The 11,555-nt window shown below is 45.6% G+C and overlaps 1 pseudogene; it reads left to right on the top strand.

The window, feature by feature from the left end:
• Window positions 1-510: 510 nt before the first annotated feature.
• On the top strand, window positions 511-11,225 carry LOC119323421 (annotated as a pseudogene).
• The last annotated feature ends 330 nt before the right edge of the window (window positions 11,226-11,555 follow it).

The following is an 11,555-nucleotide window of genomic DNA, read 5'->3' as shown; positions in this document are numbered from 1 at the left end:
ATTGACCACTTGAGGTCATGTTCGTAAGCGATGCGGTACTAGAGCAACTCCAACGATGGAAGAGAGCAAGCTCGTCTATGCGCGAGTGCGTGGATTTCTGCTACTGAATTCAAAATGCGGGCCTGTAGTATCGTTGGTTACAACCAGTACCGTATTGATGTGTACCACTACAATACGTGCTCTAACTATGTTTGACTATGGTACAACCACGTTCAAATCTCCGCACCATTGGACCGTAGCGAGCTATCCGGTAGAAACCGGTTCCGCTAGAATTTCTTTTCGCTCTCGGCAACACACCGTGCAAACTTCCTCTTGCGTCGTCAGGCGTACGTGGTCAATCATGGTGGTGTTGACGTGATCAACTGATCATTATTAAGCTCCCTCGCTCGCTCGCTAGTGGACCGAGTTGGCTTTGTTAGTAGTCTATCTAGGATTCTAGATCTTCTTAGTTTACGTCTGGGCATATACACTGAAGCATTGGACGCCTAAAGTCAAATGCAAATGCATGTTACGCTCCACTAACTGCCCTTGCATGTGCAATGGAGCAATCACCGGCGGCAAGTCGTCCATGGCTGCTGCTTCTCTGCCTCGCCGTCGCCGCCACCGGCGGCGTACTCCAGGCTCGCGCCCAGCCTGACAGCAAAGGTATGCTCAAAACTTCAGCACCCTTTACTATGGCCGCACGCACGCGCCATTAACGGCTGCATGTAATGTACGTATTGCAGGTTTCATAAGCGTAGACTGCGGACTACCGGGGAAGGCGAGCTACGTGGACGGCGGCACCAAGCTATCATACGTCTCCGACGCCGGGTTCATCGATGATACCGCCGGCGCCAACCACAACATCTCGGGCCAGTACATTCGACCGCAGCTCTCGCGGCGCTACCACGACGTGCGCAGCTTCCCTGATGGCACGCGCAGCTGCTACACACTCCGGTCCCTCGTGTCCGGTCGCAAGTACCTCGTCCGCGCGGCCTTCATGTAGGGCGACTACGACGGCCTCGGCAGGCTGCCGGTCTTCGACCTCCACCTCGGCGTCAACTACTGGCACACCGTCAACGTCTCGACGCCCGGAATCAAAGTGACGGCGGAGGCCATCGTGGTCGTTCCGGACAACTTCGTGCAGGTCTGCCTGGTGAACACCGGCGCCGGAACGCCGTTTGTCTCCACGCTAGAGCTGAGGCCGCTGAAGATGAAGTTCTACCCGCAGGCGAACCTGACACAGGGCCTCGTCCTCGACGTCAGGCTCAACGCCGGCCCGACAGGTGCGACCGACATCGTCAGGTGAGCAAAAAAATCTTGATCTGCTTAATTTCCTCTCCAAAGTATACCAATCAGTCACAAGCGTGGTTGAACACTTGACCATCAGGTACCCAGAAGATCCGCATGACCGAGTATGGCTCCCTTGGGTCACTGCGAGAGAGTGGAAAGAAATATCGACGACGAAGCAGGTGGACAGCGCTGACGACGACTACGAGGTGCCGTCGGCGGTAATGCAGACGGCGTTCATACCGCTCAATGCCTCCATGAACCTCGAGTTCACGTGGGACCTCGATCCTCGACCTCACGATCCTTCGCCGGGATACTTCATGATCATGCATTTCTCCGAGTTGCAGCTCCTTCCAAGCGACGCCCTGCGCCAGTTTGACATCAACATCAACGGCGTGAGGTTGTCCGAAGACATTAGGCTATTGTACCTTGGTGTCGTGGAATTGTCACGGCAGATGTCATTAATGTCAGGACTTAGTCGCGAGGCCAACGCATCTATGTGATAGCTTGAGAGGGGTTGAGCGGGACGGGAGACGCTATGTTTTACCCAGGTTCGGCCCCTCACGGTGAAAGTAAAAGCCTACATCCTGCTTTATTGATATTGATGATGATGATCACGGTTACAAGAGTGCTCTATCTTAATAGCTATTGTCTAAACCTAACTTGTCCAACTTGTGGAACTTGTGAATCTTGTCCCCTTTTGGAGAGCCCTGCCCCTCCTTATATATGTTGAAGGGGCGGGTTACATGTGTAGTCCTATTAGGATTAGGACTAGTCTATCTCTAATACAAACCAGATACAAGTCCTGATCTTAACTCCTTGTAAGGTAAATATTCCTCATGCCTTTCCTCTTGAACCGGCCCACCATTAAACGTGAACCGGCCTTCTGGGTCTTGGGCCTTGTCATCCGTCTGTCCCGCACGCCGGATCACTAGTGAGTCATAATGACCAGGTGGGTTGCTTGTAAACCGCCAGGTCAGGGCGGGTCGCCAGTAACTCGCCAAGTGTCAGCGGGGTCTTCAGATAATCCGCCAAGTCCGGCCGGGTTAACTTCCGGCCGGTTTACACCAAGGGGTATATCCCCGACATTAGCCCCCAAGTTTAGTTTGGATTTATTCATGGTAAACTTATGCTGCAAAATAAACACAAAAACAAATTTGACAGGTTATGCTTCGGGTTAAGAATTTTTGTAAACCGGTACCTGATCATCCTTAAGTCCTTGTTATTTCCTCCTTCTGGAAAATCCGGGTCAACAGACCAGCTTCATAATCAATTTGCCGACATTGGTTTGTCACAGAGAAATATTGTGAAGAATAACTCCTTTGACTTAGCCCCCAAAGCGCCGGTTTAAGAAATATGGGTCTTGAAATACTTATCTGATATTCAGCCGGTTTGAAGATGTAAAACTTGTCGGTTTAATATTACCAAAATGGCCGGTTTATAAATATTGATGGTGTCGGGTCATAATTGTTGTCGACACCGGGTCATGTAATTGATCTTCCCGATTTGCTCAAAACTGATAAAATGAAGATGTTCCTCCTTTATATGCATAATACCTGTAGCCCCCAAGTCTTAAGAGGAGAACATAGTGATAACTTAAGACTTGCTCCAATAAGTGTTTCAACCTTGAAGAAATCCGATTAGTTCATCTCAATTATATAAACTGAATACTTCATATATGTAGCCCCCAAGTGCCGGGTTGTCATGCTTGCAGCAACTTGGGACTTGTAATTTGCTTATAAAAACTTCAATCAGTGTAACCCCAAAGGACCGGGTCATTATGCAATAATAAGCAGGGACTTTATAAATATAAGCATGTAGATTTTAGTAGTGATGTGTAGTCCCCAAGGGCCGGCTTTAGTAAGATAATACTTGAACCGGGACTTGATATATACTTCAATGAAAATAACATCTTATAATGTAGCTTCCATCGTAGGGCTTGAACCCACGTCCACAAGGTTAAGAAATTTGTGCTTTACCAACTGAGCAGTGGATCCTTCAATATTTATGGATGAAAACTTGTGTACCTTGAATTGTTGACAGGAGCAATTGGTAGCCCCCAAGGGCCGGCTCATTATAATATGATGAGTCGGGTCTTCAATAAGACTAGTAAAAATGACTTTGCATTAGGCCCCAAGTGTCATGGTGCATGCTTGCAGCGACATGAGACTTGCATGTAACCTTAATTTGAATAATGTAGCCCCCAAGTGCCGGGTTGTAAGCCTGCAACGACTCGGGACTATTCCTTTCATTGTAGAATAAATCATATCCTTTGATAAAATAATAGCCATTGCGCTAAAGCGACTTTGAAAACTCGATAATACCGGTTATTAATAACCATAAAAATCCAGCCATGTTGGCTATTCAAGATAATATAATCCGGTGAAAACCTTATTCATTCAATATCATAATGAAAATTCAGCCAAGTTTGGCTATTTGAATAATATAACCCAATGATTTATAAGCGCATGATTCCAATGGCGCAATCCAAATATATATATACTGGCGAATTATAGTCCAAAGCTAGGCCGGTTTAACAAACCTGTTTCTGCATACAACAAGTTTAAAGTGTCCTGGCGGTTTACCGCCGGACGGATCATAATGCCCAACATATAACCCGGGTTTATAACCAAGGCTGCACTTAAGAATAATCAAATATGAAATATATCATACCTGTGACATTGAATCACATTGTTGGCTTTACCAACTTTTTGTAGTAAGGGTGATAACCCAAATCTTGAGTACTGATAACTCCTTCCATATTGTGCCGGTTTATGATAAAACCGTGCCGGGCTGTGATAAACACCAGTTTACTCCATAATAGGATGGTAACAGGAAATCAAACCGGGCAGATAGTCTCGGATTAAGATTTGACCGTGTTCCGTCAATTTGTAATTGACAGTTTAGGCCGGTTTAAAACTTTGTCGGTTTAAAAACGCAACAAAAATAAAAGAAACAGTTATCAAGGAAAATATTGAAGCAAAGGCAATGATAAAACCATTTGCAAAAAGAGGCTTATTTGAGCTGATCAGATGGCGTTACCATGGTCGGACATGACCAAGCTCACGATAGATGTAGCTATGGTTCAAGTCAGCCAGGTCCCCAAATAAAACCATGGCATTTATGCCGATCAAGTGGCATGGCAATGGTTCGGGTTCGACCAAGCCCCCAAGTGATTCTGTGGCCTTAGGCCGATCAAGAGGCATGACTGGTTCAGACGTGACCAAGTCCCCAAGTGATCTGATGGCTCTCGCCTATCAAGAGATGTTGCATTGGTTCGGACACGACCAAGCCCCCAAGTGATATAACATGATGCTTTTGAAAAGCTAACTCAAGGGGTAAACCAGAGGCCGCTTTAGAACAACTCCGTGTAACCACACATGATGTAAAAGAACAGAGACCCCGCTTTATGAAGCAGAAGCCCCCATGTGATGAATAATATGTCAGGCCAGTAAGGCGGGATACCCATACTTGAATCGCGCATCATGGCAGCAGGTCCTCTTTGGCAATTTTTAACTTTTTTGCAAGAGATAAATTCTTCTTGAACCGGGATCTTGAACCGGATATTGAAAGCTTCAAAGCTTTGTGGGAGACATCTTTCCCTTGAACCGGATTTCAAACCGGAATCTTCATTTTTAGCCGGAAATTTTCTGACGGCCTTTAAACTCGAACTTGCGAGAAGTTAATTCATTTTTGAATCGGAAATTCTTAAACCAGATTTGAGAGCTTCAGAGCTTTGTCGGAGAACAAATTTCCCTTGTACTGGATTGTAAACCGGATATTTGAGAGCCGCAGTCAGACTGACTTCCCTTGAGCCGGATTTTAAACCGGAATCTTTTCTGGATCCTCTTCGTTGAGCCGGGATTTTGTAACTATCATATACGTTCTAAACCGGAAATTTTCTGACGGCCTTTAAACTTTCATCAATATAACAGTAGCCTCCGGGACCGGGTTATCTTTTCCTCCATCGTCCTGGGGTTCTTAAATTTGCTGAAACTGGCAAGATTCACTGAGTCATGTCATCGTAGCCCCCGAGTCTCAAAGGTGACTCGAGGAGTTGGCTTGAGACTCTCCATATTTGACCGTGATATAAACCGGCATAACTTGTATATCATTGGCGTTGATAGCACGATGTGAATCCATAGAAGGTTGAGGTGACTGCGGCGGGTTGCAAATGATCCCATATGAGCCGTGTCAGCAACTCGGCCAATGGTTTCTTCCAACCGGCGATTTGAAGTTAATCAAAACTGTAGTAGCGGCGACTTGTGCGCCTGCCCATTGAACCATCCAGTGCAAACGGCGGTTTGATGATAATCTATCTCCAATTTGAAAGAAAACCGGGCTACCCAAGCTGTGACTTGCTCATACCCAATAAACAGCACATGCAGAGAGGTGCAGCCCGGTATGTTGATGTAGACCAGGTCGCGAGAGACGGACGACAAAAGCGACCGCAACATCAGAGGCAGCTCGGATAGATGAATCGGCCGCGGCATTGTAAACCGGTGCGGACGGGGAAGATCGGCACCGGTGTCATAAACCGGCACGGACGGGCGAGTTAATCGCAGGCGTGGTCCCGGCAAGCTGATGTAAACCCACGGTATAGACCACGTTTACAATGAATAATTATCCTGTATATCAAAAAGTACAGCCCAAAGTAATTGTTCTTTTGACAAAGAACAATACGTTTCATAAATGGATTTAGATAGATGTCACCTGATACGTTAGGCCGGAATTTATCCGCCGCTATGAAGCTAAAATCAACTACGGATAAGTCACCCACAGGAGCAAACGGATGAACCGGCCGCGGCGTTTGTAAGCCGGTGCGAACGGGCGAGTTGGCCGTGGCGTGGTAAGCCGGTGCGGACGGACGAGTTGGCCCCGACGCTGATGAAGCGGGGGACGGCGACTTGCCTATGTAGCCGTCCAGCAGCATGGCACGGACCAACCCTCGTAATATTATGCAGTGCCGGTAGGCTGGCTTGTCGCAGGTACCACGAGGCACATAGTACGCCGCGCTCCCGTCAGTCTCCATGATTTGATTGATGTGACTCTGAATCACTGATCCATTTTGCAGCAGCACACTGTTCCTGGACCGCGGCGGCACCCACGGGTCAATGATAGTGGGGTCAACGGAAGCAGAGGCGACCCAGTGCGCGCCGGTTCAATGCACAGCAGTGGCGACAGTAGGGCCCTGGCCGGCTTACAGCGAAGGTGAGACCGCTCACGACGAGGATGATTTGATGCAGCGGACAGACTTTGACACTGGTGTCTCTCTGAACAGTAATGGTGGATATGCATGGTACTCTCGAGCCGCTGCTGAGCTTGCTTCATTCGTATATACAAGAAAAAACGTGGCCGCAATGGCAGAGGCAACACGGCCGCTGAGGTGGCAAATCCGGCTCCCTTGACAGCTCTTGCTTTCCATATTTCTATCTTTCTCAATCCGTGTGTGTGTCAGGCAATTGTACGAGAGAATAAAACAGATCCAATAGTATCAATAATACTAATCTGATCTTCATTACGTACTAGTGGAAGTACTTTTAGAGTTGATTTGTCCTCCACGCTCAAAATAGCAGGAGCAACAGTTGATTCCCTCAGGACTTGTAGCTTGAGATCTACGTGGAGCAGCAATATTCCGGCCGATTGGACTGCTTCTTGTCGATATAGTAGCAATCGGACCCGGCCACTGATCCTGCAGCGGAAATTGCTAATAGCTTCGGTTAACTGCAGTAGTATTTTGGCTTCGGCAGAAAAAATCTCCTCTCGATCTCGGCGAGTTATGGTAGTTGCACTGATGCAACCCTAATTTCCTCTAGGTCTTAAATATTGAATACGCCGTTTTGACCAATTGACAGGTCTTGACGGATTGGTACTGCTGCCTCCGTTTAGACCATAAGTCGTACGGATATGATCTGCGGTGAAAAAACTCCTTCGCCTCAGGAACGTGCTCCAAAATTTGATCTGGCGTCGGATCGTCAGATCACAAGCACATGCCGTGCCGCGCCATGCAATCCTAACTTTTGATGTAAATCTTTTCCAAACCGGCTCTTCTTCATCGAAAAAATTGCGAACTTCTCGATCCATGAGAAAGATCCCTCCAAGAACTCAACATCACCGTGCGCAGGCCCCATGGTGGGCACCAACTGTCGTGGAATTGTCACGGCAGATGTCCTTAGTGTCAGGACTTAGTCGCGAGGCCAACGCATCTATGTTATAGCTTGAGAGGGGTTGAGCGGGACGAGAGACGCGATGTTTTACCCAGGTTCGGCCCCTCACGGTGGAGGTAAAAGCCTACATCCTGCTTCATTGATATTGATGATGATGATCACGGTTACAAGAGTGCTCTATCTTGAGAGCTATTGTCTAAACCTAACTTGTCCAACTTGTGGAACTTGTGAATCTTGTCCCCTTTTGGAGAGCCCTGCCCCTCCTTATATGTGTTGGAGGGGCGGGTTATATGTGTAGTCCTATTAGGATTAGGACTAGTCTATCTCTAATACAAACCGGATACAAGTCCTGGTCTTAACTCCTTGTAAGGTAAATATTCTTCATTCCTTTCCTCTTGAACCGGCCCAACATTAAACGTGAACCGGCCTTCTGGGTCTTGGGCCTTGTCATCCGTCTGTCCCGCACGCCGGATCACTAGTGAGTCATAATGACCAGGCGGGTTGCTTGTAAACCGCCAGGTCAGGGCGGGTCGCCAGTAACTCGCCAAGTGTCAGCGGGGTCTTCAGATAATCCGCCAAGTCCGGCCGGGTTAACTTCCGGCCGGTTTACACCGCGGGGTATATCCCCGGCACTTGGGGTCGGTGTCATCTACAATGAAAAGCCCTATCTGGACAGTAACTACAACATCTCCATCAACGCCACCGCCAACTCGACATTGCCGCCAATCCTCAACGCCCTCGAGTTGTTCTCCATCATGTCGATGACAAACTTTGGCACGGACTCCGGGGACGGTACGTACATATGCAAACAAATGACACAAGCATATGAGTTAGCTGATGCTTTCCTCCTTGCCAAATTGGAATGCATACGATTTTTTATATAGAAAACAACATTTAAATCAAATGGTATTGTAAATGTTGATATGTTTTATTAACTTGGTCCACGTCTACAAAGTTTCACACTGAAAAAATTATATGCACTATAGAGCAAGGATGGAGTGTTTATTAAGCTGTTAATAATATGGGGTTAAGTCGCTTGTGCTACTAAAAGAATGGGTGTGGTTAACTGTAGTATCTGCCATCACGACGATCAAGGCGAAGTATCATGTGCTGAAAAACTGGATGGGTGACCCGTGCTCTCCCAAGATTATGGCCTGGGAAAAGTTGATGTGCAGCTACGACATTGTCACCCGTCCAAGGATCAGAAGCGTGTCAGTTTTTCAGATCTATACATTATATTGACCTATCACTTATGTTCATATATACGAGAAAAGCATGAATTATCGCATGTCAAGGTTATTATATGCAGTCAAATTGATCCAATTGATATTTGCTCTCTGTAGAAACCTGTCTTCCAGTGGTCTGAATGGTGAGATATCATCGTCTTTCGCGAATCTAAAGGCTCTCCAGTACTTGTATGTTCAGAGTTTGGGTCTCTTTGGCCTTCGTTTGTAGTTTAAAGAGATGAAATACGGTAAAAGGAATATTGATACAAGTCCATATCTTGCACTCTGCTTGTAGGGATCTGTCAAACAACAATTTGACAGGCACAATTCCAGATACTCTTTCACAATTACCTTTGTTGAAGATTTTGTAAGTCTGGCAACTACTGTTCAATTGTGCTTTTTTTCCTTACACTACTCCCACTCCTGCAAATTATATTTTTTTCCTTCAGAGATTTGTCAGGAAATCAGCTCAGTGGCTCGATTCCCTCTGGATATCTCAAAAGAATTCAAGATGGCTTCCTAAATCTAAGGTTGTTAATTTACCCATAAATTATCCCGATTCTTCTTGCATGATACTTGATGAATTTCATTGATTAAATTTTTAATATTGTTTAGTAGATATGGCAACTACTCAAACCTTTGCACCAATGCCAATTCATGTCGACCTGCTAAAATGAGGAGCAAGCTGCCCATATACATTGGTGCCCCTGCAGTCGTCATTGTGGTGATAGTATCAGTGGCACTAACACTCTTTTGCTTGTTGAGATGAAAAAATCCAGGTGAGACTTTGGCATATGAGCCAATCAATTATTGGTATATGTTTCCACATCAAATAGTACTAATGTTAATCATTAAATTCCCCAGATACAAAAAGGATTAATGAAAAACTCCGTAAAGCCACAAAATGAAACGAGAAACGATGGGGACACATCACTTGGACTTGAGACTCGTCAATTCACGTACAATGAACTTGAGAGGATAACGAACAACCTTCAACAAGTGTTGGGAAAGGGAGGATTCGGTTATGTCTATGATGGCTTCCTGGAGGATGGCACTCAGGTGGCGGTAAAGATATGGTCTGAGTCTTCCAACCAAGGTGACAAGGAATTCCTAGCAAAGGTACAATTTATTATCTCACTGCACTTGCATTCCTCCTTGTCGTTTAATTCACTTATATTTCAAAGTCCTTATATTGCTTTAAATGTAAAATATAAAATATCAAGGTACATTTAACATAGTTTACTTTGTTTAAAAAATTTAAGTTTCTTGACATAGATTTTTACTATAAAACGATATCTATGAACTCATGTCTTCATCCCTACTTGTTCAGGTTCAAATTTGAACCAGGATTCATCACAAGAACCTTGTCTCCTTGATTGGTTTCTGCAAGGATGGGGAGCACATGGCACTTGTTTACGAGTTCATGTCAGAGGGAACTCTGCAAGATCACATTGTGGGTAAGCAAGTTGTTTAACGAAATATATTCAGCTGCTAGAAGGTGACTGGTGTAGCGTAAAGCACTGTGAGCTGATAGAGTGTACATGTTGTTTATCTATTGAATCGTCTGAATAACTGATTGGTCACAATGTCGGCCTGTATGTAGGAGGAGACCGTAACGCAAGATGCTTAACCTGGAGACAGAGACTTAAAATTGCAGTTGAATCCGCACAAGGCAAACACTTATATTGCACCTTCGGTTTGTTTATCGAAAAAAGCACTTAAATGCATAGTCGGCAACTACTTTTGCCAAATGATTGTTTTTTTTAATCCACAGTGTTCATATACAGGACTGGAGTACCTACATAAGGGGTGCAATCCACCTTTGATTCACAGGGATGTGAAGGCCACGAACATCTTATTGAACACGAGGTTGGAGGCCAAGATCGCCGATTTTGGATTATCGAAAGCTTTCAATCACGACAATGAAAGCCAGGTGTCCACAAATGTGATCGCTGGCACACACGGATATATGGATCCAGAGTAAGCCAACTCCTTCCACCATGCTCCAAAATCTTTCTATAGCGTTCCGTGCTCTGAGTATTTGCTGAAACATTTGCTTAGGTACCAGACAACAGGGAGGCCGACAACCAAGAGTGATGTGTATAGCTTTGGCGTCGTGCTATTGGTGCTTGTCACGGGAAAGCCACCCACCTTGCATAACCCACGAAGCATCGGCATCATTGAGTGGGTGCAACAACGGTTATCGAAAGGCAACATCGAAGGCGTGGTGGATGTGCGCATGCACGGTGACCACGACATCAATAGTATGTGGAAGGCCGCTGATATCGCCCTCAAGTGCACTGCACATGCGTCGGAGCGGCGCCCCAACATGACCGATGTTGTGCTGCAACTACATGAGTGCCTCAAGCTAGAGGAGGACCACATCGGCAGCAACTCCAACAACAACTTCTACACTGGCATCAGCAGCAACGACCTAAGCATGAGAAATGATTCTTACCCTACTAACCAGTCCACGAATGTGAGCCAGAGCAGCACTTCATTTGAAAAAGAACATAATTTTGGGAGGGTGCCAACAATTGACAACGGTCCTGCTGCCCGATAAGCAAGACTTTGTTGATCATGTACCGACGCCAACTGGTTATCTATGTTGGAGTTGCCGTGTGAAATCATTGTAATCATTTTCTTTGTGGTATCTCCGTGTTTATTGATGTTATGTGACCAAGTTTTCCACTAAAAATTGTATATTAAACCAGTAACTTATTGAATTGCTAAATCTAATTATAGACTTTCCTGAAATCAAAGTCAAAAAATACAAATTGTGATCTTGATTGTGTGTTGATCGAATTTCTTCTTGTAGATATACTATTAACTTAACCCCTTGTTTCGATATCTCGCAGTTGGATAACCACCGGATAAGAGCTAGCTTTATTAA

The sequence above is a fragment of the Triticum dicoccoides genome, chromosome 1A (assembly GCF_002162155.2).
Source record: "Triticum dicoccoides isolate Atlit2015 ecotype Zavitan chromosome 1A, WEW_v2.0, whole genome shotgun sequence".
Classification (NCBI taxonomy): Eukaryota; Viridiplantae; Streptophyta; class Magnoliopsida; order Poales; family Poaceae; genus Triticum; species Triticum dicoccoides.
Note: the sequence above shows the minus strand (reverse complement) of the source record. Positions and strands in the feature narration are given on the sequence as shown.